The following is a 27165-nucleotide window of genomic DNA, read 5'->3' as shown; positions in this document are numbered from 1 at the left end:
AGGGGAGTGCAAGTCCAGAGAGAACTGGGAGAACTGGGGTTAGGAACTGAAAACAACAAATGCTGGAGATCACAGCGGGTCAGATGGCATCCATGTGGAGAGAGCAAAGTAATGTTTCAAGTCTAGATGACTCTTCATCAGAGCTGACATGAAGTGGGGGGGGAGGGGGCAGCATTTATGCTATAGTTAGGTTGGGGGAGAGGGCGTGGGGCTGGCGGGGTGTAGAGTGCTGGTGGAGAAAAGATGTTGATTAATGTTTGGAAGGAGAGAATGGCAGAATAATGGTGTGTCTAACTACCAGATGGGAAAGGACAGGCTGTCCCACTGGGGTGGGGGGAGGGAACGAGAGGACATGGCGACAGAGGATGCAACAAATAAAGCTATAAAGGAATAACTTGGAGAAGGTAACAAATAAAATAAAAGAAAAGGAAGAAGTAGGAGGTGGTTCACAATCTGAAGGTGTTGAACTCAAAAAAGAGTTGTGGGCCGGGGCCAGTGTGGGACTGGAACAAGGATTGTTCCACATCCCCCAAAAAGAGGCAGGTATAACTGGAACCCATGCAGGTCCCCTTGGCCACTCCTTTGACTTGGCAGAAGTGAGATGAATTAAAGGAGAAATTGGTCAGTGAGAGAACAAGTTCAGCCAGGGGGAGGAGAGTGGCACTTAAACTAACAGGCATTTTTGCACAGTTACCTCAGTAATCCCACACACCAGACAGTGTCTCATCATCTCATTAAGGGTTATAGTCATAGGGCCATAGGGATGTACAGCACGGAAACAGACCCTTTGGTCCAACTCGTCCATGCTGATCAGATATCCGAAATTAATCTCGTCCCATTTGCCAGCACTTGGCCCATATCCCTCTAAACTCTTCTTATTCACAGACCCATCCAGATGCCTTTTAAATGCTGTAATTGTACCAGCCGCTACCACCTCCTCTGGCAGCTCATTCCATATACACAGCACCATCTGTGTGTAAAATTTGCCCCTGAGGGCACTTTTGAATTTTTCCCTTCTCACCCTAAACCTATGCCCTCTAGTTCTGGACTGCCCCACTCCAGGGAAAATACTTTGTCTATTTATCCTATCCATGCCCCTCATAATTTTATAAACCTCTATAAGGTCACCTTGCAGCCTCTGATGCTCCAGGGAAAACAGCCCCAGCCTATTCAACCTCTCCCTATCGCTCAAATCCTCCGACCCCAGCAACGTCCTTGTATATTTTTTCTGAACCCTTTCAAGTTTCACAACATCTTTCTGATGGGTGGGAGACCAGAACTGCACACTACATTCCAAAAGTGGCCTGGCCAATGTCCTGCTGTACAGCTGCAACATGACCTCCCAACTCCGATACTCAGTGATCTGACCAATAAAGGAAAGCATACCAAATGCGTTAAAATAGATTCACATGCTCCTGTCAGTCAGCCGATTATGAACGGCGTGTGACTTGTTAGCATTGTTGGTGGCACTTTCCACCTCTTTGCAGTTATCCTGGGATCCCGAACGAAGCCAAGAAACCATCTCAGGCACATCCACAAGACAAAACAAGCTGGAGAGGGGTGTGGGAATTGACACAGCTTCCATGTAGAACTACAAGAGAGGGCAGCACCACTTCTGTGCCAAGAGGCTGTCCTATACTGAAGCTCAAAAACACTCAGTGAGACAAATCAGGAAAAGGAGGCTGTTCTTTGCCAGTGGGGAACTGGACTGAAGGACATAACACACTCTAACATCACTGGTGTCTGAGCACTCTGACACAATGGCTCTCCTCAAGCTCTTCCCCACAGACTACACCTTGGCCCTATCGCAGATGGCCCTCTTTCTCTTCCGGCTGTGTCTGTTATTCGGTGGAGAGTTCCCAGGAATTTCCCTCCTGGACCGACTCTGCTTCCTCTGATTGGAAACCTGCACCAACTGGACCTCAAGAAGCTGGACTGGTCTCTCATGGGGGTAAGTGAGAATCCTTCACTGGGGGATTGTCTGAGGGATGGGGCAGTGTGAGGGAACAGCTCCCAAGGAGAAGCTCACAGAGAACGAGAGAGCCACAAACCGAAGCAGATCCCTAATCCCTGACCGAGGAATCTGTTAGTCCTGGGGGCTGTGTTCTGAGAATCTCTGATCTCTGATTTCTGATCGGACTTTGACTCTTAACAGAAAAAAAACAAACCAATTGCAAAGTTATGGAAGCTCAGAGAGTCTGGCACAGTGGACAATCTGGGAAATGTTCAATTTAATTAACATGCAAAATTAATATGTGCCATTCCTGATGAAGCCTGAAACATCGACTCTCCTGCTCCTCAGATGCTGCCTGACCTGCTGGTCTCCAGCATCTGCAGCCCTCACTTTCTCCCAGATCCTTACAATCACATATTTAAAATATAGAGCGGATAGATATAAAATCATGGAAGAAGATCTGGGAGAATTGAAAATCTCTGGGCTTTTTTTTTTATGCCATTATAACCAGAGATATTGACATTGTGAAAGATCAGGAAAACACTGGAATTCATGTCCTGATCAAAAAACCAAAGTGAGGTCAACGCAAAGGGAAGGGACTGATTTGTGAGAGTGAGTGTTCCTTTGAGGTATATCCCAGAGCCAAGTGTCCATCAAATACGTGGTGCTGGGGGAACAGAAAAAAAATCTTAAAATTCAGTCCAATAATCGTGAACAAAATGAAAGCTGATTAAAGTCACCGCTTCCCAATGCAATTTGAAGTCCATTGGTCCGTACCACCAGAGAGCGCCCAAGGTTGGGTATGGGGTGGAGTAGGTTTGCAAGGGGAGGATTGGGAAAGCAACAGCTCTAAGGAATTTGGGACTTGGGAGAAAAGGCAGGTGTTTCTGCGGCCCCAGCTGGGAATCCAGGGCAGTGTGATGTCTCTCAGGTTCCTGGTTCATGAACGTCACTGAATGCCTGCAGAACACTCAGAGGGTGAACAGCTAGTGGCTATGCACATCAATAGAAAGAGGGATGGGGCCCTGCAGTTCGACTTGAAGGAGCTGGGAATGGAAATAGCCAGCAGAACGTCAAAGGCAGCAATCTCAGGATAACTTACAGTGCTACACACCGGTCAGGAAACCTTCAGTGGGATAAGCAGATAGACACATAGAGTCGGACAGTTATAGAGTCATAGAGATGTACAGCATGGAAACAGACCCATCTGTCCAACTCATTCATGCCAACCAGATATCCCAACCCAATCTAGTCCCACCTGCCACCACCCAGCCCAGATCCCTCTAAACTCTTCCTATTCATATAACCATCCAGATCTTTTTAAATGCTGTAATTGTACCAGCCTCCACCACTTCCTCTGGCAGCCCATTCCACACATGTACCATCCTCTGTTTGAAAAAGTTGTCCCTTAGGTATCTTTCATATCTTTCCCCTCTCACCCTCAACCTATCCCTACTTATTCTGGACTCCCCAACTGCAGGGGAAAGATCTTGTCTATTTACCTGATCCATGCCCCTCATGATTTTATAAACCTCTACAAGGTCACCCCCTCAGCCTCTGACGCTACTGGGAAAACAGCCACAGCCTGTTCAACCTCTCCCTATAGCTCAAATCCTCCAACCCTGGCAACGTCATTGTAAATCTTTCTGAATCCTTTCAAGTTTCAAAACATTCTTCAGATAGGAAGGAGACCATTATGCCAGGGGATATAACACAGGAGGGTGAGCTTTAGACTCCTCGGAGGTTAGTAACAATTCTGGAGCAGAATGAAATTTGTCCAAGCTGGATGGTTTACGCCTGAATAGAGGCTAGACAAGCATCCTGATGGGATAGTATGTTAATGCTGTTGAGAAGGGTTCAAATTAATTTTTCGGGGGAATGGGAATGAGGAGATAACACTAGAGAGGAAAAGCCAGGAATTGGAAGAGGCAGCTAGCAAGAGAATGAAAAAGGTACATTCTGAGTAAGAGGAACAGCAGTAAGGTCCAAAAAACAATCACTGGGCCTACCCGTGAATGCACAGAGTGTGGTCAATGATATTGGTGAGTCGCTGATGCAGATAGCCAGCCACATGGGAACATGACAACATGGAAGTAAGTTAGTGCTGAATCTACAAGGAGAAAGTATTGCTGTTCCTTCAGTGTCACTGGCTCAACAGTGGATGTGCAAAGAGACTTGAGAGTTTGGGTGCACAGATCATTGAAATATTGTAAGTAGGTTCAGAATATAATCTAGAAAGTTGGTTGAATGTTGGCCTTCATACCTGGAATACAAAAGGATGAATAAATTATGCTGCAGTTAGACAGGACCCTGGTCAGAGCCCACGTGGAGCACTGTGAGCAGGTCTGGGCTCCACACCTCAGGAAGGATGGAATGGCCTTGGAGGGAACACAGCGAAGGTTTACAGGAATAATACATGTCCTTCAGGGGTTAGGTTATGAGGAGAGATGATCCAAATAAGGCCTGCTTTCTCTTAAATTTAGAAGGATAAGGGGTGATCTGATCAAAATCTTCGAGATTGTTAACATGATAAGGGTGGATAAAGATAAACGATTTCCACTGTTTGGAGAGTCTCGAACGAAAGGACACAGTCTGGGCCAGACCGTTCGGGAGGGAGATATGAGAAAGGGTGGTAGAACACTCTTCCACAAATGGCTGTGGGTGTGGGATCAGTTATTAGTTTTAAACTTGAGGTAGATACATTTTTATGAAGCAAACCATGAGGGGATATGGGCCAAAGGCAGGAACATGGAGTTCGGCCAAAGATCATTCATGATGTCATTGAGTTGTGGAGGGAGCTTGAGGGGCTGAATGGCCTCCTTCTGTTTCTATGTTCAACATTCTGGAATCCCTTTCCCAACACCATTGAAGGTTTACCCACCTGCACTGCAGTGGGTCAGGAAGGCAGCTCACCAACACCTTCTCGAGGGAAAATACAGATGGGCATCAAATTCTTAAGAATTGGCGATTAATATTCTTTCCTTCATTTTTCGCCCCTGACTTGTGCTTCAGCTGATTAGAAATAAAACCTTAATGAAATAAATCTCTCTTTGTTAGCTTGCAGAGAAATATGACAGTGTATTTTCAGTGGAGCTCGGCCCGCTGAAGGCAGTGGTGTTGACTGGTTATGATGCAGTGAAAGACGCTCTTGTGAATCACGCTGACCAATTCAGTGGGAGGCCAAACTTACCGATATATGACGCAGTTTCATTCCGAAGTGGTAATTTCCCTCTTTCATCTCTATGTTACTCTTTGATCATTTCCATCTTCAATCAACTCACCTGATTATGTGGTCAAAGTGACACAAAATGTTATGATATTGAACTGTAGCCTTTTAGCCACTATTTCCCTCAATTATCAATACCCAAGCTTTTCATTCCCAATAATCCTGGGTTAGGCCAATGTTTATCAGCGATTACAACTGAACTGGTCCTGCTCCCCTACCCTTTCCTCCACCGCTGAAAAGCTTTCCCTCGTCAGGCACTTATGCAATTCTCTTTTGAAAACTTCCATTGAATTTCCATTGATCAGGCACTTCTGACCATCACCATTCAATGTGTCTTTCCACAAACCCTCTTTATTTCTTTTGCCAATGCTATGAGCTCTGTGCCATCTGATTCTCAGTCCTCCAGCCAATGGGAAACATGCAGTGTTCACCTACTCTGACTAGATCCCTTATGATCTTGGATATCTCCATCCAAAAGCTCACACAACCTTCTCTTCTCCAAGGTGACCACCTTTGACAAGCGTTCATCATTCATTCATCTGATGGCGATCCTCGCTCAAGCATTTCCCAACAATGTGGCGCTCAGAATTTAATACAATGCTCCACTTCAAGCCAAACAAGCATGTTGTTAAATTTCAATAAAACTTCCTTTATTTTTGCTGAAGAAATACACATTCTATCAATCTGTTACCTTGCATTTTGCTAGAAAATGCCAAAGTAATGTCAACCAAAATTTGTGCTGCGTGAGAGGAAGCTACTAGCAATTAAAGTCATTATATTTACACATCCACATAAATACATTGTGTAACTTCGACATCTCATTCAAAACCCCAATACACTCGAGCTTCCTGCTGTCATATTAAATGGCAGGGATCAGATCCTGAACTGCTAACAGACCTCACATCCCTCCCTTGGTTAAGCTGTTGGGTTGGCAGTCAGACCCTGTTACCTTCCTACTTTTTATTTGCTGCCAATTAACTTCTTGCCAATACCTTGCTGTCTCAAGGTACTGCATTTTTCATCACATTTCTCAAGATGGTGTTAATCATCAAATACCTGGTACAATCCCCTGCGTCAATAATTTGTCTAACTCCACAAATGTTGCTCAAGCATCAGAACTTTAATCTTCACGTGATATATTTTAGACGGTCAATATTAAATCAACAAATAATTTTACTGTGGGACAATCTTAAATATGAACTGACAAACACTGAAATTGGGAGGGTTATTATAGTATCATAGAGTCATAAAGCACTGAAACAGATCCTTCGGTCTAACCAATCCATGCTGAACATAATTCCAAACTAAACTAATCCCACCTGGCTGCGCTTCGTCCACATTCCTCCAAACATTTCTTATTCATGTACTTATCCAAATGCCTTTTTAATGTTATAATTATATCCACTTCTACCACTTCCACAGGAAGTTCATTCCACACACAAACCACACTCTGTATAAAACAATGGCTGCCATCTCTTGTTTAAACCTTTCTCCTCACACTGAAAGAATATGCCCCTCGACTTGAAATCCTCCACCTGGGGGGAAAAGACACCTGTCATTCACCTTATCCATGTCCCTCATGATTTTATAAACTTCTACAAGGTCACCCCTCAACCTCCCACACACCAGTGAAAAAAGTTGCAGCCTCTCCCCATACCTCATACTCTCTAATCCCGGGAACATCCTGGTGAATCTCTTCTTAACCCCATCCAGCTTAATAATATCCTCCCTGCAGAGGGAGACCAGAATTGGACAGACGACACCAAAAGAGGCCGCTTGCTTACAAAAACCAATCAGAGGGAAGATGAGATTTGGTTTTACGGCTCTCATTGTCACCTGGAATGCAGTACCTGGGATGGTTCTGGAAGCAGGGTCAACAGGAACATCCAAAGGGGAATTGAGAATGACAACATGAAGAGGAATCTTGTGAAGGGAGACCAACGGGCTAACGCCTCCAAAGAGCACTCATGGATACAATGGTATTCGTCTTGGTTTTTGTAGAATGGTGTAATTCTCAGGAAAGGAAAGGGTGATAGAAACCTGGGGTTTGGCAGCACTCACAGCAGAACCCGTGTACAATATTTGATCAGCTTTTTGTGTGTCACTTTCAGGCGTGATATTCAGTGACGGGAAGTTGTGGCGGGAAAACCGAAAGTTTGTGATCTCAGCTCTCCGAGGATTTGGCATGGGCAAGAAATCCATTGAAGACAGGATCAGTGAAGAGGCCAGCTTTCTTGTCAATGTGTTTGAGAGTCACAAGGGTGAGTGCTTGGTAGGTCATAACATGCTGGAATTCATGGTTCCCTCGAAATTGACATCGACAGAAAAGATTTTCACTTGAATAAAAGATGCCAACACCAACTTTAGATCAAGATAATGTTACAGGGCAGCATCCACATACCAATGCTGCTGCTGCTGTGAGGATTCAGGTCTATGCTTCCCCTCAGTTTAACTCAGTCCTGCCTGATCAGCAGAGATTCTGCCACTTGTGGGGCAGGTCTGCTTGAAGAGTTCGCCACACGAGTCCTTTGACCATCGCCTCCACGTGTTGGTGACAGGCTCTCACGTATACAGCAGAGATGTGGGTGGCGAGGTACCTAGACTTGCTGAGCTACGGCAGTGGTGAGGCTCCCAGGTCAGTCACTGTAGGGGTGGCCCAATGGGGGCCCTCAGGTTCCAGGTCCCAATACAACTTGGAGATGAGTGGAAAGCACCATTGTGGGATTTCTTATTTTAAAATGTGGGCTGGTCCGTGCACACCGATTCCCACAGGACACAACAGGGTGTGACACTGGTGCAGTGGCAAGGGAGTTTGAGGGTAATTTGAGTCCAGACTCTGGTGTGTAAGCACGGACACAACATGGTCTGTGTCTGGTTGTCTGCTCCTGCACAAAGCTTACTGAATTACTTCCATTCCTTCAGTGTGAACGGTGGTTGCTAAAGGTTAGGTGCGATGGGGTATTAACAGCCTTTCTCATGCTCTTCCCAACTCTCGGGTCAATTTAGACATTTGGTTGTTCAAACCAATGGTTCATTTCACCCCGAAGATCTGTTTGTTCCTCCTTGACCTGGTGTGACATAATTGACAGGTAAAGTCACCGCCGTCCTTCTCTCTCACTGAGTAGACATGACTGGTGCTGAGTTTAACCTTAAACATGCCTCAGGTAAGGGGTGAGGTTGAAAAGGTGGGACCTTTATAGCAATCACTACCAGTGTGAGAATTGACACCATGCTATGTTTTCAAAATTTTACGCATGGAATTGGCACTGCTGACTGCCAGCAACATTTTTGCCCGTGTCGAGTTGCCTCCTGAGAAGGAGACGGTGAGCTGTCTACTTGAACAATTCCAGTTCACATGCTGTAGGTTGACCCATAATGTCCTGATGGAGGGAATTCCAGGATTTTGATTCAGTTATGCAAAATAGCCATACATTTCCAAGTGAGGATGGTGAGTGGCTTGGAGGGGAATTTGCAGGTGGTGATGTTCCCACGTATCTGCTGCCCTTGTCCTTCGAGATGGAAGTGGTCATGGGTTTGGAAGGTGCTTCAAAGGATCTTTTGTGAATTTTTGGAGTGCATCTTATAGCTTGGTTGAAGGGCGGTACGGTGGCTCTGTTGTTAGCACTGCAGCCTCACAACACCATTGACCTGGGTTTGATTCCAGCCTCTGTTGACTGTCTGTGTAGTTTTCACTCTCTCCCAGTGTCTGTGTGGGTTTCCACACCATGGTCCAGTTTCCTCCCACAGTCCAAAGTTGTGTAGGTTAGATGAATTGGCCAAGCTAAATTGCCCACAGTGTTCAGGGATGTGTAAGTTAGGTGGATTAGTCAAGGTAAATGTAGAGTTATAGTGTAGGGAAATCAGTCTGGGTGGGATAGTCTTCAGAGGGTCAGTGTGGACTTGTTGGGCCAGTGTTTCCACACTGTAGGGATTCCACGATACTAGCTACGACAGAGCATCGGTAGTGGAAGAATGGTTCGTTATGGATGTGATGCCAGTCAAATGGGCTGCTTTGTCCTGGATGGCGTCTGGCTTCTTGAGTTTTGTTGGAAATGCACACGTCCAGGCAAGTGGGGAATTTCCATCACACTCCTAATTTGTGCCTTGTAGATGGTGGACATGCTTTGGGGGATCAGGAATTGAGTTCCTCTCTGCAGTATTCCTAGCCACTGGCATGCTCTTGAAGCTACTCTGTTAATGTGACCAGTCCAGTTGAGTTTCTGGTCAATGGTAACCTCAATGAAAGTAAGGGATTCAGTAATGGTAAAAACTCCAGGAACTTCCTACGTACGTTCGAGACACCACCCACGCCCTCCACCTCCTCCAAAACTTCCGTTTCCCTGGCCCTCAATGCCTCATCTTCACCATGGATATCCAATCCCTCTACACCTCCATCCGCCATGACCAGGCCTCCAAGCCCTCCGTTTTTTCCTCTCCCAACGTCCCCAACAGTACCCTTCCACCGACACTCTCATTCGTTTGGCCGAACTGGTCCTCACCCTTAACAGTTTCTCCTTCGAATCCTCCCACTTCCTCTAGACCAAAGGGGTAGCCATGGGCACACATATGGGCCCCAGCTATGCCTGTCTCTTTGTTGGCTACATAGAACAGTCGATCTTCCGTAATTACACCAGCACCACTCCCCACTACATTGATGACTGCATTGGCGCCACCTCATGCTCCCGCGAAGAGATTGAACAATTCATCAACTTCACCAACACATTCCACCCTGACCTTAAATTTACCTGGACCATCTCTTACACTTCCCTCCCCTTCCTGGACCTCTCCATCTCCATTAATGATGACCAACTTGACACTGACATTTTTTACAAACCCACTGACTCCCACAGCTACCTGGATTACATCTTTTCCCACCCTGCCTCTTGTAAAAATGCCATCCCGTATTCTCAAATCCTCCGCCTCCACCGTATCTGCTCCCAGGAGGACCAGTTCCACCACAGATGGCCTCCTTCTTTAGAGACCGCAATTTCCCTTCCCACGTGGTTGAAGATGCCCTCCAATGCATCTCGTCCACATCCCACACCTCCGCCCTCAGACCCCACCCCTCCAACTGTAACAAGGACGGAACACCTCTGGTGCTCACTTTCCACCCTACCAACCTTCGCATAAACCACATCATCTGATGATATTTCCTTCACCTCCAAAAAGACCCCACCACCAGGGATATATTTCCCTCCCCACCCCTTTCACCTTCCGCAAAGACTGTTCCCTCCGTGACTACCTGGTCAGGTCCATGCCCCCAAATAACCCACCCTCCCATCCTGGCACCTTTCCCTGCCACCGCGGGAACTGCAAAACCTGCACCCACACCTCCTCGCTCACCTCCATTCAAGGCCCTAAAGGAGCTTTCCACATCCATCAAAGTTTTACCTGCACATCCACTAATATCATTTATTGCATCCGTTGCTCCCGATGCAGTCTCCTCTATATTGAGGAGACTGGGCGCCTCTTAGCAGACCGCTTTAGGGAACATCTCCAGGACACCCGCACCAATCAACCACACCGCCCTGTGGTCCAACATTTCAACTCCCCCTCCCACTCTGCCGAGGACATGGAGGTCCTGGGCCTCCTTCACTGCCGTTCCCTCACCACCAGACACCTGGAGGAAGAACACCTCATCTTCTGCCTCGGAACACTTCAACCCCAGGGCATCAATGTGGACTTCAACAGTTTCCTCATTTCACCTTCCCCCACCTCACCCTAGTTCCAAACTTCCAGCTCAGCACTGTCCCCATGACTTGTCCTACCTGCCTATCTTCTTTTCCACCTATTCACTCCACCCTCTTCCCTGACCTATCACTTTCATCCCTTCCCCCACTCACCCATTGTACTCTATGCTACTTTCTCCTCACCCCCACCCTCCTCTAGCTTATCTCTCCACGCTTCAGGCTCTCTGTCTTTATTTCGGGCTTTTGCCCGAAACGTCGATTTTGCTGCTCCTCGGATGCTGCCTGAACTGCTGTGCTCTTCCAGCACCACTAATCCTAAAACAAGATTCAGTAATGGTAATGATCTTGATTGTTAAGGGATAAAAATTAGATTATCTCTTATTGGTGATGGTATTAGTCTGGCATCCATGTGGCATGAATGTTACTTGTCACTTGTCAGCTCAATCCTGGATATTGTCCGGATCTTTTTGCCTGCGAACATGGACTGCTTCAGTATCAGAGGTGTCACAAATAGGTGGTGTTCTCCTGCATCACAGTCCAGCCAACTGAGTGAAACCGACCCCTAACCCTCAATTCACCAATTTACCATAAATCATTACTTTCACTGACAATGAAACTGCCCTGCTCCTTAATTTGGCAGAATCTTTGTCTTCCTCCCACACTCCACTCCCTTCGGAGATGTAGGTTTGAATCCCACCGCTGCCAAGTCATTTTTTAAACTGGAGGATCCTGAGGTGGAGGACGGGAAAAAATAGTGGCTGTAACAGCTGCTCCATAATGGAGGTATTTCAGGTTGGAGATGATTTCCTGGAATTTTTGAAGCAGTAATTACTGTTTTATAAGCTGTTGCTTTGTTTACTTTGGGAAAAAATCAAAACAACAGTGTTTAGAAAAAAGAGAATGAAGTGAGACAAAACAGAGACCACATGGGAGGTTAGAAATGGAGACATAAACCTTCTAAGTTGTGTGACCCAGCAGTGACCCTGCACAGCTGTGTGACCCAGAAGTGACCCTGCACAGCTGTGTGACCCAGCAGTGACCCTGTACAGCTGTGTGACCCAGCAGTGACACTGCACAGCTGTGTGACCCAGCAGTGACCCTGTACAGCTGCGTGAGACAGCAGTGACCCTGTACAGTTGTGTGACCCAGCAGTGACCCTGGACAGCTGTGCAACTCAGCAGTGACCCTGTACAGCTGTGTGGCCCAGCAGTGACCTTGAACAGCTGTGTGACACAGCAGTGACCCTGGACAGCTGTGTGAACCAGCAGTGACCCTGTACAGCTGTGTGACCCAGCAGTGACCCTGCACAGCTGTGTGACCCAGCAGTGACCCTGCATAGTTGTGTAACCCAGCAGTGATCCCGCACAGCTGTGTGACGCAGCAGTGATCATGCACTGCTGTGACCCAGAAGTGACCCTGCACAGCTGTGTGACCCAGCAGTGACCCTGCACAGCTGTGTAACCCAACAGTGACCCTGTACAGCTGTGTAACCCAGCAGTGACCCTGTACAGCTGTGTGAGACATCAGTGACCCTGCACAGCTGTGTGACCCAGCAGTGATCCTGTACAGCTGTGTGACCCAGCAGTGACCCTGTACAGCTGTGTGAGGCAGCAGTGACCCTGCACAGCTGTGTGACTCAGCAGTGACCCTGCAGAGCTGTGTGGCCCAGCAGTGACCCTGCACAGCTGTGTGACCCAGCAATGACCCTGCACAGCTGTGTGGCCCAGCAGTGACCCTGCACAGCTGTGTGACCCAGCAGTGACCCTGCACAGCTGTGTGACCCAGCAGTGACCCTGCACAGCTGTGTGGTCCAGCAGTGACCCTGCACAGCTGTGTGACCCGGCAGTGACCCTGTACAGCTGTGTAACCCAGCAGTGACTCTGCACAGCTGTGTGACCCAGCAGTGACCCTGCACAGTTGTGTGACCCAGCAATGCCCCTGCACAGCTGTGTGACCCAGCAGTGACCCTGCACAGCTGTGTGGCCCAGCAGTGACCTTGAACAGCTGTGTGACACATCAGTGATCCTGCACAGCTGTGTGACCCAGAAGTAACCCTGCACAGCTGTGTGACCCAGCGGTGACCTTGCACAGCTGTGTGACCCAGCAGTGACCCTGTACAGCTGTGTAACCCAGCAGTGACCCTGTACAGCAGTGATCATGCACAGCTGTGTGGGCCAGCAGTGGCCCTGCACAGCTTTGTGACCCAGCAGTGACTCTGCACAGCTGTGTGACCCAGCAGTGACCATGCACAGCTGTGTGACCCAGCAGTGACCCTGCATAGCTGTGTGAGACAGCAGTGACCCTGCACAGCTGTGTGACCCAGCAGTGACTCTGCACAGCTGTGTAACCCAGCAATGACCCTGCACAGCTGGTGACCCAGCAGTGACCATGCAGAGCTGTGTGACCCAGCAGTGACCCTGCACAGCTGTGTGACCCAGCAGTGACCATGCACAGATGTGTGACCCAGCAGTGACCCTGCACAGCTGTGTGGCCCAGCAGTGACCCTGCACAGCTGTGTGACCCAGCAGTGACCCTGCACAGATATTTGACCCAGCAATGACCCTGTAGAGCTGCCTGATTTTGCTGTTTAGTAACCAATGTGTCTGGACATTGGAGTTCATTCTGACAAAAATGAACAAACAGTGAAATTCACAGTTGACCTTTGAGAAACCATGTGGGGATCTCACAACAGGGGAGCAGCAAAGTGACTAGTTTTAAAGTGTAACCTTATTGTGTTTTTTGGTAAATGTACAATTGTGAGAACAATTATTTTTTGATTATATATTTTTATTGAGATCGCTCTCTTTAATATACTTTAAAGATATAAAATATAGGTACTAAGTTATCCTTTTAGAGCAGCAAGACTGAGCTATTTTCTGTGTCTGTAGATTATTATGGTGTGAAGATGGCCTTTATTCGGGTGATGTGCTCTTCCTGTTGGATGTGGGAGATTAGGGAGAGTTTCCAAGTTACTGATGATGTAACTGAGGATTCATGAGGGCAGAGTGGTGCATGTGATCTGTATGGACTTCAGTAAGGCATTCAACAAGGTTCCGCACGGTAGACTGGTTAGCAAGGTTAGATGACATGGAATTCAGAAAGAGCTAGCCACTTGGATACAGAGCTGGCTCCAAGATAGAAGATGGAGGGTGGTGGTGGAGGGTTCCTTTTCACTGGAGGCCTGTGACTAATGGTCTGCCACAAGGATCAGTGCCTGGGTTCACTGGTTTTTGTCATTTATATAAATGATTTGGATGTGAACATAGGAATTATTGTTACTACATTTGCAGATGACACCAAAATTGGAGGTGTAATGGACAGTGAAGGAGGTTATCTCAGAGTACAATGGGATCATGATCAGATGGGCTGATGGATCAGTGAGTGGCAGATGGAGTTTAATTTCGATAAATTGGAGGTTGGAATAGCAAATCAGAGCAGACTTATACACTGAATGGAAAGGTCCTGGGGAGTATTGCTGAACATTGGAGTGCATTTTCATAGTTTCTTGACAGGATAGTGAAGAAGGTAGTTGGTCTGCTTGCCTTTATTGGTACATTGAGTATAAGAGTAGGGAGGTCATGTTGCGGCTGTACAGGACATTGGTTAGGTCACTTTTATAATACTATGTGTAGTTCTGGCCTCCCTCTCAAAGGAAGGATGCTGTGAAACTTGAAATAGTGCAGAAAAGATGGAAAAGGAATTTGCCAGGTTTGGAGAGTTTGAACTATAGGGAGAGGCTGAATAGGCTGGGGCTGTTTTCCCTGGAGTGTGGAGGCTGAGGGGTGACGTTACAGAGGACGATAAAATCATGAGGGGCATTGATAGGTTAAATATACCAGGTCTTTTCCCTGGGGTGGAGGAGTCCAGAGCTAAAGGGCACAGGTTTAGGGTGAGAGGGGAAATATTTAATAGGCACCTAAGGGGCAGTGTCTTCACACAGAGGGTGGTGCGTGTGTGGAAATGTGCTGCCAGAGGAAGTGGCAGAGCCTGGTACAATTACAACATTTAAAAGGTATCTGGATGGGTACATGAATAGGAAGGGTTTAGAGGGATATGGACCAAGTGCTGGCAAATGGGATTAGATTAATTTCAGATATCTGTTCAGCATGGGAGAGCTGGAGGGAAGGGTCTGTTTCCACACTGTGCACTTCTCTGTGCACTTTGTTGTAATTTTGACTTCCTGCTTCCTGATTAATCCCAATTCTTCCCAATTCTGACAAAACTCAGCAGGTCTAACCTTTTGAGTCCCCGTCTTTAGAACAGAAACATTGAAGAGAACTGGACAGATTCCTGAAGAAGCAGGGAATAGAGGGATATGGAGTGTGTGGAGGCAGAAGGGTTTTAGTTCAGAAAGGTTTCATGCATCAGTACAGGCTCGATGGGCCAAAGGGCCTGTTCCAGTAATGTACTGTTGTTTGTTAAAACACTAACTCTGCTTTCTCCCCAGGGATACTGCCAGATGTGCTGAGTTTCTCCAGCAATTTCTGTTGTCGCTTCAGATTTGCAGCCTCCGCGGTTCTTTGTTTTATATGAGTAACTTGTGCTTTGTAAAAGAGGACAATGATTGAAGTATTATTACTGTTTAGAGGCCTTTTTGTAATGGAATTCTGTGTTTATTCACAGGTCAGCCTTTTGAAACTGCACAGATTATGTATTTGGCTGTGAGCAATATCGTCTGTTCCATCATATTTGGAGACCGTTTTGATTATAACAATGAAGTATTTATCCATCTAACAAACATGGTTAATGAGAACACGAGACTGTTGGGAACAGCTCCAATACATGTAATTGTCGTTTTGTGGTATTGTACTCAGGCTGAGTGTTGAGGTCATTTGCAATTTGGTGTGTGTGACGGTTTCCACATCTGACTTGTTACAGGTTGAAGACTCTTGTTAACATTGTGTCTCAGCCATAAATGCTGATATGTGAGACAGGCTTACGTGGGCTAAATTGGAAAACTTTTGGTCAGAAAATAAACGTGGAAAACTATTTTAAAATAAAGCAAAGAACAATGGGGGTGCTGGCAATCAGAAAATAGTTGGGAAGTTGCTGGAAAGACCCAGGAGGTCTGGTAGTCTCTGAGGAGAGAAAGTTTCAGGTCCAATGGCCCTCTTTCAGCACTGACAAAATTAACCTGGCCTGGCACTGAACGTGTTGTCACCGTAATGAGTTTTCTGAACTCATTTAGAATGAAATGAGGTATTTTATAGAATCACAGAAAGATTCCCCGAAGTGGAATCATTCTCCCACACTCTTGATATGGAGAGGGAGTGGGTGTGGGGGTGTGTGGGGGGGTGGGGGGTGGGGGGGGGGGGGGTAATGCTTTCAAGAGATGTGATTCCCTCAGCTTCCCACATGAAGGAAAATGATGCAAGTGACCTGGGGGAGCTGGGTTCAAATCCTGCTGTGGTGGATGGCGGAATTTCAATTCGCTTTAACAATACAAATCTGGATTTAAGAGTATAATGATGAATATAATTGGCAAGAAAAGCCCAGCTGGTCCACTAATTTGGAGGAAATCTGCTATCCTTACTTGGTCTGACCTGTATCTGATTTTTGGAATCCATGTGTAACAGATGATAGCTGATAGGTCACCCATTCTGGATGAGAGCTAAAGCATTCAAACTAAAGCTGTAAATTTGGAGGGTTTATGGGTTGGGGTGGGGGCACTGAGGAGAGGAGAGGAAGTGCGGTGTTGCCATGACAATCTCCTATCTCCCATGAAGCATCACTGAATGTAAGTAGTTGCTGCACTGACCGTGGACGAGCAATCACTGGATCCTCCAAAGGCCTGATCCTTATGTTCTTGTTCCAATCCAGCTGTTCAACTCTTTCCCATCTCTGGGATTTCTGATTCCGAGCCGCAGGAAGATTATTCAAAATCAAGTGAACATGCATGAAATCTTTGAAGGTTTCTTCAAAGCTGCTAAAGAGACGTTGAGCGAGAACAGCATCCAGACACTCAGCGAGGCCTTAATTCTGAGGCATCAGCAGGTACAGTGACACACCTCTTCAGCACTAAGGGGAATCTCCCCAGATTTCAGACTCCACACCAGGACTTTGTGGGTTTTGATGGAGGAAGATTCTGTGTCAAACATCTGTTAAAATGTCGCTCAGTGCTGCCCCTTGTTTCTGGATACAACTACGAATGTGTAGCTTCAAGCGCTCACTGTATCTGATTATTTATCTCATCGTAGTGCTCATGACATCACGTGGATGCTCAATGTGTGCAGAATATAGTCTCATGAGTAATATAACTGAGAAATATGTCTTTCCTAATTTTACACATTATTTTCCCCGAACACTGCCCTTGAAATTACACCTGAATCTGTTGTTCAGTGCTTTGGAGCCACACTATTCTCATTTTGACTAGGAAATCAATCTCTTGAATGAATTTAAACCCCACATTCATTAAGTCCTGCCCCTTCATCTCTGCTGAGCTGCCAGAGTGAATTGAAACCTAATGGTGAACTCAGACAGGAAAGGCAACTTTCCTTCAGAGAATTGGAGGGTGATACAGCAGAGGGGAAGGTCGCTCGGCCCATCATATCGATAGCTGCTCCCTGGTAGAGCTATCCCACTCCCCTATTCTTTCTCCACTGCCTTGTCACTTATTTCCCTTCAAGTATATCCCCGACTCTCGTGTGAATGTAGCTTTGTGTCTGTGTCAGGAATTCCAGTCACTCAGCATCGCATTACAGTAGAGTGCTCCTTGTTGCCCCCTCCTACTGGACTTGTCCCTGACCCACCCTGCTCCTGCAATCATCTCTCCTTACTTATCCAGTCAAACCCATTCATGATTTTCAACGGTTCTATCGAATCTCCCCTTGATCTTCTCCCCTTCAGTAAATCTGCCCTGCACCCACGCCCCAGCATTGACATTTTCCCAAAAGTGTGACACCAGAACTGGATGCAATATTCCAGCTGAGGCCTCACCAGATTTTTATATATGTTTGTATATAAAACAGAATGGTGTGGGTTAACTTCCTGATGTACGTACTCAGTCCAACAAAAGCTATAAAGTTGCTTTAAAGGACTTCCCGACCTGTCCCTCCACCTTCAAATTGGTGAAGTCTATTGCCTCCCCAAAGCCTGACCATGAGTGAGTGTATTTCTCCTCCCTCCACTTCCCATTTCCCTGCATTGTATTCCATCTGCCAAGTCTGTCATTGTCATCGTGACATTCATGACCACAGGCTGGAAGGATCACTATCCTCGGGCACACATACCACTGTCCAGACATTTATGGAGCTGAATATTTTCCTGAAGGAGGTGACACACTCTCCTTTGTTTCATTTTGTCTTGAAGGAGCTGGGAGGTGAAGATTTAGAGAGTAAGAAAAAGGATATCGTGGTTACAATCACTGACCTGTTTGCTGCTGGCACAGAAACCACCTCCACTACCCTCTGCTGGGGACTTCTTCTGATGGTAAACTACCCAGAAATCCAGAGTAAGGAATCCTTCACTCTGTGTTTGTTAGATTAGATTTAGATTAGATTACAGTGTGGAAACAGGCCCTTCGGCCCAACAAGTCCACACCGACCCGCCGAAGCGAAACCCACCCATACCCCTACATTTACCCCTTACCTAACACTACAGGCAATTTAGTATGGCCAATTCACCTGACCTGCACATCTTTGGACTGTGGGAGGAAACCGGAGCACCCGGAGAAAACCCACGCAGACACGGGGAGAACGTGCAAACTCCACACTGTCAGTCGCCTGAGGCGGGAATTGAACCCGGGTCTCTGGCGCTGTGAGGCAGCAGTGCTAACCACTGTGCCATCGTGCCGCCCGTTAGTTTGGTGGTTGTGCCTAAATTGGCATCTGAATCTAATATAATATTGTTACTTGTATAATTGTATCTTGTTGCTTGTAATGTGGATAGATGGTTGGGAGGGGAATGCAGACATGGTCTGATTGATGCGTTTGTGGATGACACACAGTTCAGGGGTGCTGTGGATGGTAAGGAGGATTGTCAGAGGATACAGCAGGATAGAGATTGGTTGGAGAGTTGGGTGGAGAAATGGCAGATGGAGTTTAATCCAGACAAATGGAAGATGATGCATTTCGGGAGATCGAATGCAGGAGGGAAGTACTGCACACAGTAAATGGCAGAAACCTTCGTAGCACCAACATACCGAGGCATTTGGTCCCTGAAAGTGACAACACAAGTCGATAAGGAGGTCAAGAAGACATCTGGGCGTGCTTGCCTTCACTGGTCAGGGATAGAGGATGAATAATTAGCAAGTCATGTGGCAGTGGTGTGGTACTTTAGTGAGGCCACATTTGGAATATTGTGTACAGTTCTGGTCGCCACACTACCAGAAGGATGTGGAGGCTTTGGAGAGGGTTCAGAAATGGTTGATAAGGATGTTGCCTGGTGTAGAGGGCATTAGCCATGAGGAGACAGTGGAAAAACTCAGTTGTTTTCACTATAATTTCAAAGGATGAGGGGTGACCTGATAGATGTTTACAAATTATGAGAGGCATGGATAGATGGAGTCCTTAATGACAGTTCCTGGGTGACATCAATTTAAGGTAAAAGGGGGTAAGTTTAACAAAAATATGAGAGCCAAATTTTTTTTACCCAGAGGGTGGTAAGTGCCTGGAGGAGGTGGTGGAGGTGGAGACAATAGTAACGTTTAAGAGACATCTTGACAATTGAGGAACAGGCAGGGAATAGAGGGATACTGACCACGTAGAGGCAAAAGGGTTTTAGTTAGAAAGGCATCACGTGTCAGCACAGTCTTGTTGGGCCGAAGGGCCTGTTCCTGGGCTCTACTCTCCTTTGTTTTGTTTTAGTCAGTGCTTTATGTTCCCTGAGGGAGGTTAGTTCCTGTCATGAGTGTCTTGGCACGTGGCATTTCATATCTACATCTGGTGCTCAAACCCACCCTCCCCTCAGGGTAAAATACTGACCCCTGTAAGAATCTGATTGAGAATAAGACAAGACATTGTCAGTCAGGAACCCAGTGACCATCAAGAGCAATACTGAAACAGCTCTGGGTTCAGCACGATATTGGCCATCTCAATCAGAAACCCCTCCAATGGTTGGGATTAGAAAGAGCTGATCATTAGTGAGCCAGCAAGTGGAGTCTTCCTGAGCTTGAGCCCAAGGTGACACCTCTGGGCACAGAGGAGACAACTTTCATTGCAGGTTCCGGGATGATACCCAGGGTGACATTCATAAAGACACAAAATCAATATTGACACATCTCATCAATCCACATTTTAAATTCTGTATTTGATTTCTGCCCTGGAATTGGAGCACAAAAACTTTATTAAACACCAGAGAAAATGCTAGACCTGGGAGTGCAGGTTTGAAAGAGAGCAGAGCTATAACCTGTTCACAATGTGGCACAGTCATAGTCCTGCATCAACACACCAATCCCACTAGGTGGAGCCTTGCAGTCCAGCACTGAGCTCCATACCTGGATCGATGTTCGGAGAATTATCCAATTTATCACAATTTTCCTGAGTTTAAGCCCAGGTGAACACCCCAGTAGCTGCACAGTGAACACTCCAATCTTGTGGATCGTTGTGGTCAAGGGGAACCAACAGCATGGAATGTGGAGACAGAGCATTGATAAGCCTCGAACAAGTTGTATCCAAGACCTCTCTCGCTCTCTGACAGAGAGACAAAGCCTCCCTCAGGGACATCGGGAATCCAACAGAACTGGCAGATCCTCTGTCAGTCTGATTCACTTGGGTAAATAATTACCTCACTGTCTGATTCCCAATTGGACTGAAGGCAAGAAGGCTTTATGTAGGTTGAGGTGAACAGTTATCCCAATAAACAGGTCACTGCAGAGGGGATGGGCCACTTGGATTGATTTGTTATACTTTCGATCTAGGTTGAGGGGGGAATACTCTGGGGGTGGCCCTAAAATGTCCCTCCTGGGATCATCCTGCCCCTGCCGAGTTTCCTGCCCAGCACTTTGTTTGTGGAAATTATGACACTCGACAAATCAGCACTTTCAATTGGAACCTTCTCAAGGGTAATAAATATGAATAGTGGCATGGAATTATTTTAAATAGATTGTCAAATTGTCCTCAGGAGTGAACAATAAAAATTTACCTTGGAGGTTAGCACACAGTGGGTGTTATCACATCAGCTGTGTGTTTGGGGCAGTTTGATGTTTATGCCTGTCAGAGTTGATGAAGCAAAGTATTGAGAGGGGAATGTACTGGCAATGGAACTGATCGAGCCCATTCCGTGTCACTCAACAACACAAAGTTCTCCACTTCAGTTCATTCTGCTGTAAACTGTTACCCTCCATCCAAAGATCTTTACCTTTTTGTCTGTTTCAGGGAAAGTTCAAGATGAAATTGATCGGGTGATAGGAGCTGGTCGATTCCCGAGGACAGAAGACCAGAGACACATGCCCTACACTGAGGCTGTGATTCACGAAATCCAGAGGTTTGCCAACATTGTCCCGAACCTTGCTCATTCGACAACTGAGGACACACATTTCAGAGGGTATTTCCTTCCAAAGGTATCAGAGATACAAGGCTTACTTTTCACAATATGTGCCACTTGGAGCATTGTTCGAGATAAAAGAAACTGCAGAGACTGGAAACCAAAATAAACAAACAGGAGGCTGGAAGGACACAGCAAGTCAGGCAGCACCAGGAGGTGGGGAAGTGGGTGTTTCGGGTGTAACCCTTCTTCAGGACTGGGGGTGGGGGTGAGGGGATAGGGTGGGGGAGGGGGGCTCAGAGTGGTGAGGTGGAATAGGTGAACACAGGGAGAGGGCACGATCTGGTTGGTCGATGGGAGGAATGTATCCAGTTGGGAGCCGGAAGGAAGGGTCGATCAGAGGAATGGAAGGGAGGTGGAGGGGCTGGGAAGGGAGTCAGGGGATGGAGAGGGAGGTTATTTGAAATTGGAGACCTCAACGATGAGTCCTCCTGGCCGTAGGCTGCCCAGGCAGAAGATGAGGTGTTGTTCCTCCAACTTGTGGTCTGGCAATGGTAAAGGTTGAGGATGATCATATTGGAGAGGGAGTGGGAAGGGTTATTAAAATGGACAGTGACTGGGAGGTCAGGTCGGCCCCTGTGGGCCCAGCTGAGAGGTTCAGTGAACCATTCCTTAAGTTTACATTTGGCCTCCCCAGTGTAGAGAAGACCACATTGGGAGGACCTGATACAGTAAACTAGGTTGGAAGTGAGGCAGGTGAACCCCTGTCTGACCTGGAAGGACTGTTTGGGGCCCTGGAGGGAGGTGAGGAAAGTGGTGTACCAGCAGGTTTTGCACCTTTTCCGGCTGCAGGGGAGATACCATGGGTTGGATGTGGGGTGATGGGGATATGTTGGTGGGAAAGTGGCACAAACCAAGGACTGTTGAAGGGAGCATTTTTTTCCTGAGGGCAGAGAGGGGTGGGGAGGGGGAGATGATCTTGGGGTTGGGTCTAGTTGGAGTTGGCCAACCTGACCTCCCAACCACCGCCTATTTCAATTCCCCTTCCCATACCCTCTCCGACATGTCCATTATCCTCCGCCTCAACATTGAGCTCTCCAATTTCAAACAACCTCCCTTCCCAGACCCTCCCCTCTCTTCCACTGCTCCCTGCCACCCGGCCCACTTCCTACCCAAAACCCTCCCCCACATCCCCCCCCCACCTTTATCTGCAGCTCCCCTCACCCCCACCCCAGTCCTGAAGAAGGGTTCTACTTGGAACATTGTCACCATGGTAATAATATGATGGTACTTTCTGAATAAATACAGGAACTGAGTTAGAAGGGAAACAAATTAAAAGGGGAAATTTCAATGTTGAGAATTGCTAATAAAAAAGTCACATCGAAGGTTCCCATCACACAACCTCAATGGTGAAAAATGAGGCCATTTCTCCCATTTTATCTGTACTAGCTCTCTTTAGCATTTTGACAGAACCAAACGTCTGCCTTTCCCCCATAAGCCATTGGTCCTATTGAAATAATCATCAAGTGCTCTCCTGAATGCCTCATGTGACCCTGCCTTGACCATACTTCATTCCAAACCCAGTCACTAACTGTGGGAAGAGGTTTGATTTTAAATATCACCTCACATTTGTATTTTTTAAAATGCGTCAAATCGCACCTCACACATGCTTTTTTTCAAAATGTGGTTAAAATGTGCCATCTGACTCTCAATCCTGTTACAAACACTTTGCACTCATCAATGAAAAGGGTAATATTATCGTTTTTTTTCTTTTCTTTCTTTTTTCTGTCGGGGAAGGGGATCGGGTGGCCAGTGACAAGTACTGCCCTTCACATCAAAGGGCAGTGCTGTGTGATCAAAACAGTGAAGGGGAGGGTAGGGACTAAATCAAAAAAGAGTTGGAGGGAGAAACAATGCACTCCATTCCCTGCGGCGCCCACCTCTCCCTGAACAACCCCAGAGTATTGGTCGACACCGCGTGCTCCTTCTCCAAGGACACCCGGGCTCTAACGTAACTGCGGAAGAGGGGCAGGTAACATTATTGTTAATGAATGAGAGGAGAGTGCTGATTGGTTGGCCAGTAGACTCTGATTAGCAGAGGTCAAAGCAAATGCACCAGTTAATGATGACTGGCGCTTAACTGCCAAGCTCTGTTTAAGTTTTAAACTGGGCAGGTTGACTATGATTGCCCTGAAGAGTGAACTGGATAAAGGCAGTCACCTGTTTTATTGAATTGAACAGGCACAATCTATGTACGTGTTCCTTCTGTCAGCAAACAGCAGGGCCCTGTGCACTAATCTACCCAGCCTCCACTGCAGGTAATTATGTCCCACTGCAGGCCAAACAGCAATTTGGATTTTAGGAACTGAGTTTCTTTAATCGTGGGGAAGAGCCGCTACATTTGACAATAAGGTGGAGTCGGTTATAACCTGAGGTGTCTAGTGAAACTAACAGGATCAGGGAGAAAACTGGGTTTTCCACATCCTGCATGACTCACTCTCCATTAAACACAGGCACAGTAACACATTCAGAACGACTTTCCGTGTTTTTTAGGGAACGTCTGTTATTCTTTTATTGACCTCGGTGCTGTACGATAAAACCCAATGGGAAAAGCCCCACCAGTTTAACCCGGCTCACTTCCTGGATGCTGATGGGAATTTTGTGAAGAGAGACGCCTTCATGCCTTTCTCTGCAGGTAACCGGTTGTAAAAGGGGCCATGTGTTCCGTTCCTAAAATATTCCCATTTCTGAAGTGAGGCAACTGACTGTGGAGAGCCAGCTCTGATTTGAACTGGGAGCAAGCTCCAAAATTTCACAATGGGTTGAGCTCCCCCATTTGGCTCTTACTTCATCCACGGTATGTGGGTGTCACTGGCTGGGCCCAGGATTTATTGCCCCTGCCCAAGTTGCCCCTTAAGAAGGTGGTGGTGAGCTGGTGTCTTGACCCGCTGCAGTCCATGCGCTGGAGACAAATGCTGTTACGGTGGGAACTCCACGATTCTGAGCCAGCGACACTGAAGGAATGGGGAGATGGAAAAGGCAGGCCAGTGGATGTGAAGAATGTGGGATGAGCCATTATCCTATTGAATGGCAGAACAGTCTCGAGGGGCCGAATGGTCTGCTCCAGTTCTTATTTCTCGTGGTCTTAAGGTCAGGATGGTGAGTGACTCGGAGGGACTGTATTGTTTCAAGAAGCCAGCTCACCACCACCTTCCCAACGGGACAAATCGGGAATGGGCAATAAGTGCTGGGCCCAGACAGTGATGTACATGTTCCATGAGTGAATAAGGAAAAGGGAAGTTAAATACGAAGGCTATGACCAGTAATGTCAACTAATTCAGCTCAGGAGGTGGCACAGGTCCTGCGATCCCATAGGGGTTTGGTGGGACCACACTCAGTCACAGTTTTGGTCTCTCCACCCAAGGAAGGGTAAAGTTACCTTAGAGAGAGTCACTGAGCTGACTCCTGGAACAGGGTCTTGGTGCTCTATTCCTTAAAGACATTGAAATAAGTATAATTCTTCAGGTCCTGGAGAGGGGATGTGTCATAGAGTCAAAGAGATGTACAGCATGGAAACAGACCCTTCGGTCCAACCCGTCCATGCCGACCAGGTATCCCAATCCAATCTCGTCCCACCTGCCAGCACCCGGCCCATATCCCTCCAATCCCTTCCTATTCATATACCCATCCAAATGCTTCTTAAATGTTGCAATTGTACCAGCCTCCACCACATCATCTGGCAGCTCATTCTATACACTCACCACACTCTGGGTGAAAAGGTTGCCCCTTAGGTCCCTTTTATATCTTTCCCCTCTCACCCTAAACCTATGCCCTCTAGTTCTGAACTCCCTGACCCCATGGAAAAGACTTTGCCTATTTACCTTATCCATGCCCCTCATAAATTTGTAAACCTCTATAAGGTCACCCCTCAGCCTCCAACACTCCAGGGAAAACAGCCCCAGCCTGTTCAGCCTCTCCCTATAGCTCAAATCCTCCAACCCTGGCAACATCCTTGTAAATCTTTTCTGAGCCTTTTCAAGTTCCACAACATCTTTCAGAAGGAGACCAGAATTGCACGCAATATTCCAACAGTGGCCTCACCAAGTCCTGTACAGCACCAACATGACCTCCCGACTCCTGTACTCAATACTCTGACCAATAAAGGAAAGCATAACAAACGCCTTCTTCACTATCCTATCTACCTGCGACTCCACTTTCAAGGAGTTATGAACCTGCACTCCAAGGTCTCTTTGTTCAGCAACATTCCTTAGGACCTTATTATTAAGTGTATAAGTCCTGCTAAGATTTGCTTTCCCAAAATGCAGCACCTCGCATTTATCTGAATTAAATTCCATCATTTCTGTTCAATGGACAGCCTCACAGTAAAGGAGTGTCCATTTCGGACGGGGAGAGGACAATGTTCTCTCACTCAGAGTGGGGTGTGTCTTTGGAATTCCCTGCTCTGAGGGTCTGTGGATATTCAGTCATTGAGTAGATTCAGGACCAGGCTATTGGATCCGAACTAAATGGATAGGAATGGAGAAGGTTTGGGAAGGTGGGGTGGAGGGAGCAGATCAGCCAGGTCCTTATTGAATGAGCAAAGAGCATGAAGGGCCGAATGTACTCCCAGCTGTTCGAGTTCTGTCTGTACGGGGATAGAGAGACACACTGTGGGAATGAGATTGATTGCAGTTGGTGACCATTGGGATGGTTTCAGCGATGGGGGTTTGGAAGATGGTGGTCTATGAACAGACTGTGTTTGTGTGTGTGTGTGTGTGTGTGTGTGTGTATCTGTGTGTGTGTGTCTGTGTATGTGTGTCTGTGTGTGTGTCTGTCTGTGTGTGTGTCTGTGTATGTGTATGTGTGTGTATATGTGTGTATATATGTCTGTGTGTCTCTGTGTGTGTCTGTGTGTGTGTGTCTGTGTGTGTGTGTGTGTCTGTGTGTCTGTGTGTGTGTGTGTGTGTCTGTATGTGTGTGTGTGTGTGTCTGTGTATGTGTCTGTGTCTGTGTGTCTGTGTCAGTGTGTGTGTGTGTATGTGTGTGTGTGTCTGTGTGTGTGTGGGTGAGGTACTGACCGTCCCCTGTTCTTTTTCAGGTCACAGGGTGTGCGCTGGTGAGGCACTGGCTAAAGTGGAGCTTTTCCTGTTCTTCACCACCCTGCTGCAGAAGTTCCACTTCCAGGCCCCACCAGGCGTGACAGACCTGGACACCAGCCCGGGAATCGGCTTAGTGTCCAACCCGAAACCCCACCGGGTTTGTGCTGTGTCTCGCTGATGGGACCCAGCGACAGGCCCAGTCGGTCTTTCACTGCTGGCTTTATAAAGGTGGGAGCTGCAGCACAAAGTGTGAGGCAGCACCAGAACCGGATTACCCTGTCTCTATGTGACGTGGCACACAATCATTTACTCTTCGTACAAATCTATATCGTCCCACCTTCACTTCTGTAACGATAATGTTTCCAGGGAATCAACTGAGAATGTTCTCCCATTACAAAAGGAGGCAGGCATTTCATTGAGGGTTTGAATGCTCTTTGCAAATTAACTCAGACCCATTCCAAACCTGTCTGACTGATTCATTTTGAGGAGAATCCTTGCTTTTTGGAGCATTACATTCATTGAGGTATTTGAACTGATGCATTGCAATGACTGAATGATTAAACCATGTTCCCGAATCTTGCAATAATTCGCATTTCTCTCTGAATTGTTTGTTTGGGAGGTTTCACACAGCCTAGTCAGACTGGTCGGTCTAGTTCCATACAAACCTAATTGTGTAAAAACTGTCAGATTAAATGAATAACTGAATGGTTTAACCATGTTCACTATTAGAGTCGTACAGTCATAGAGATGTACAGCACGGAAACAGGCCCTTCA

At 46.9% G+C, this 27165-nt stretch overlaps 1 pseudogene; it reads left to right on the top strand.

Annotated features, from left to right (window-relative positions):
* Positions 1-1760: 1760 nt before the first annotated feature.
* Positions 1761-26839, top strand: LOC148140933 (cytochrome P450 2K1-like; annotated as a pseudogene).
* Positions 26840-27165: the final 326 nt, after the last annotated feature.

Source organism: Chiloscyllium plagiosum, unplaced genomic scaffold, assembly GCF_037043375.1.
Source record: "Chiloscyllium plagiosum isolate Xiang-an unplaced genomic scaffold, Cpla_swu_hap1 HiC_scaffold_35, whole genome shotgun sequence".
Lineage (NCBI taxonomy): Eukaryota > Metazoa > Chordata > Chondrichthyes > Orectolobiformes > Hemiscylliidae > Chiloscyllium > Chiloscyllium plagiosum.
Note: the sequence above shows the minus strand (reverse complement) of the source record. Positions and strands in the feature narration are given on the sequence as shown.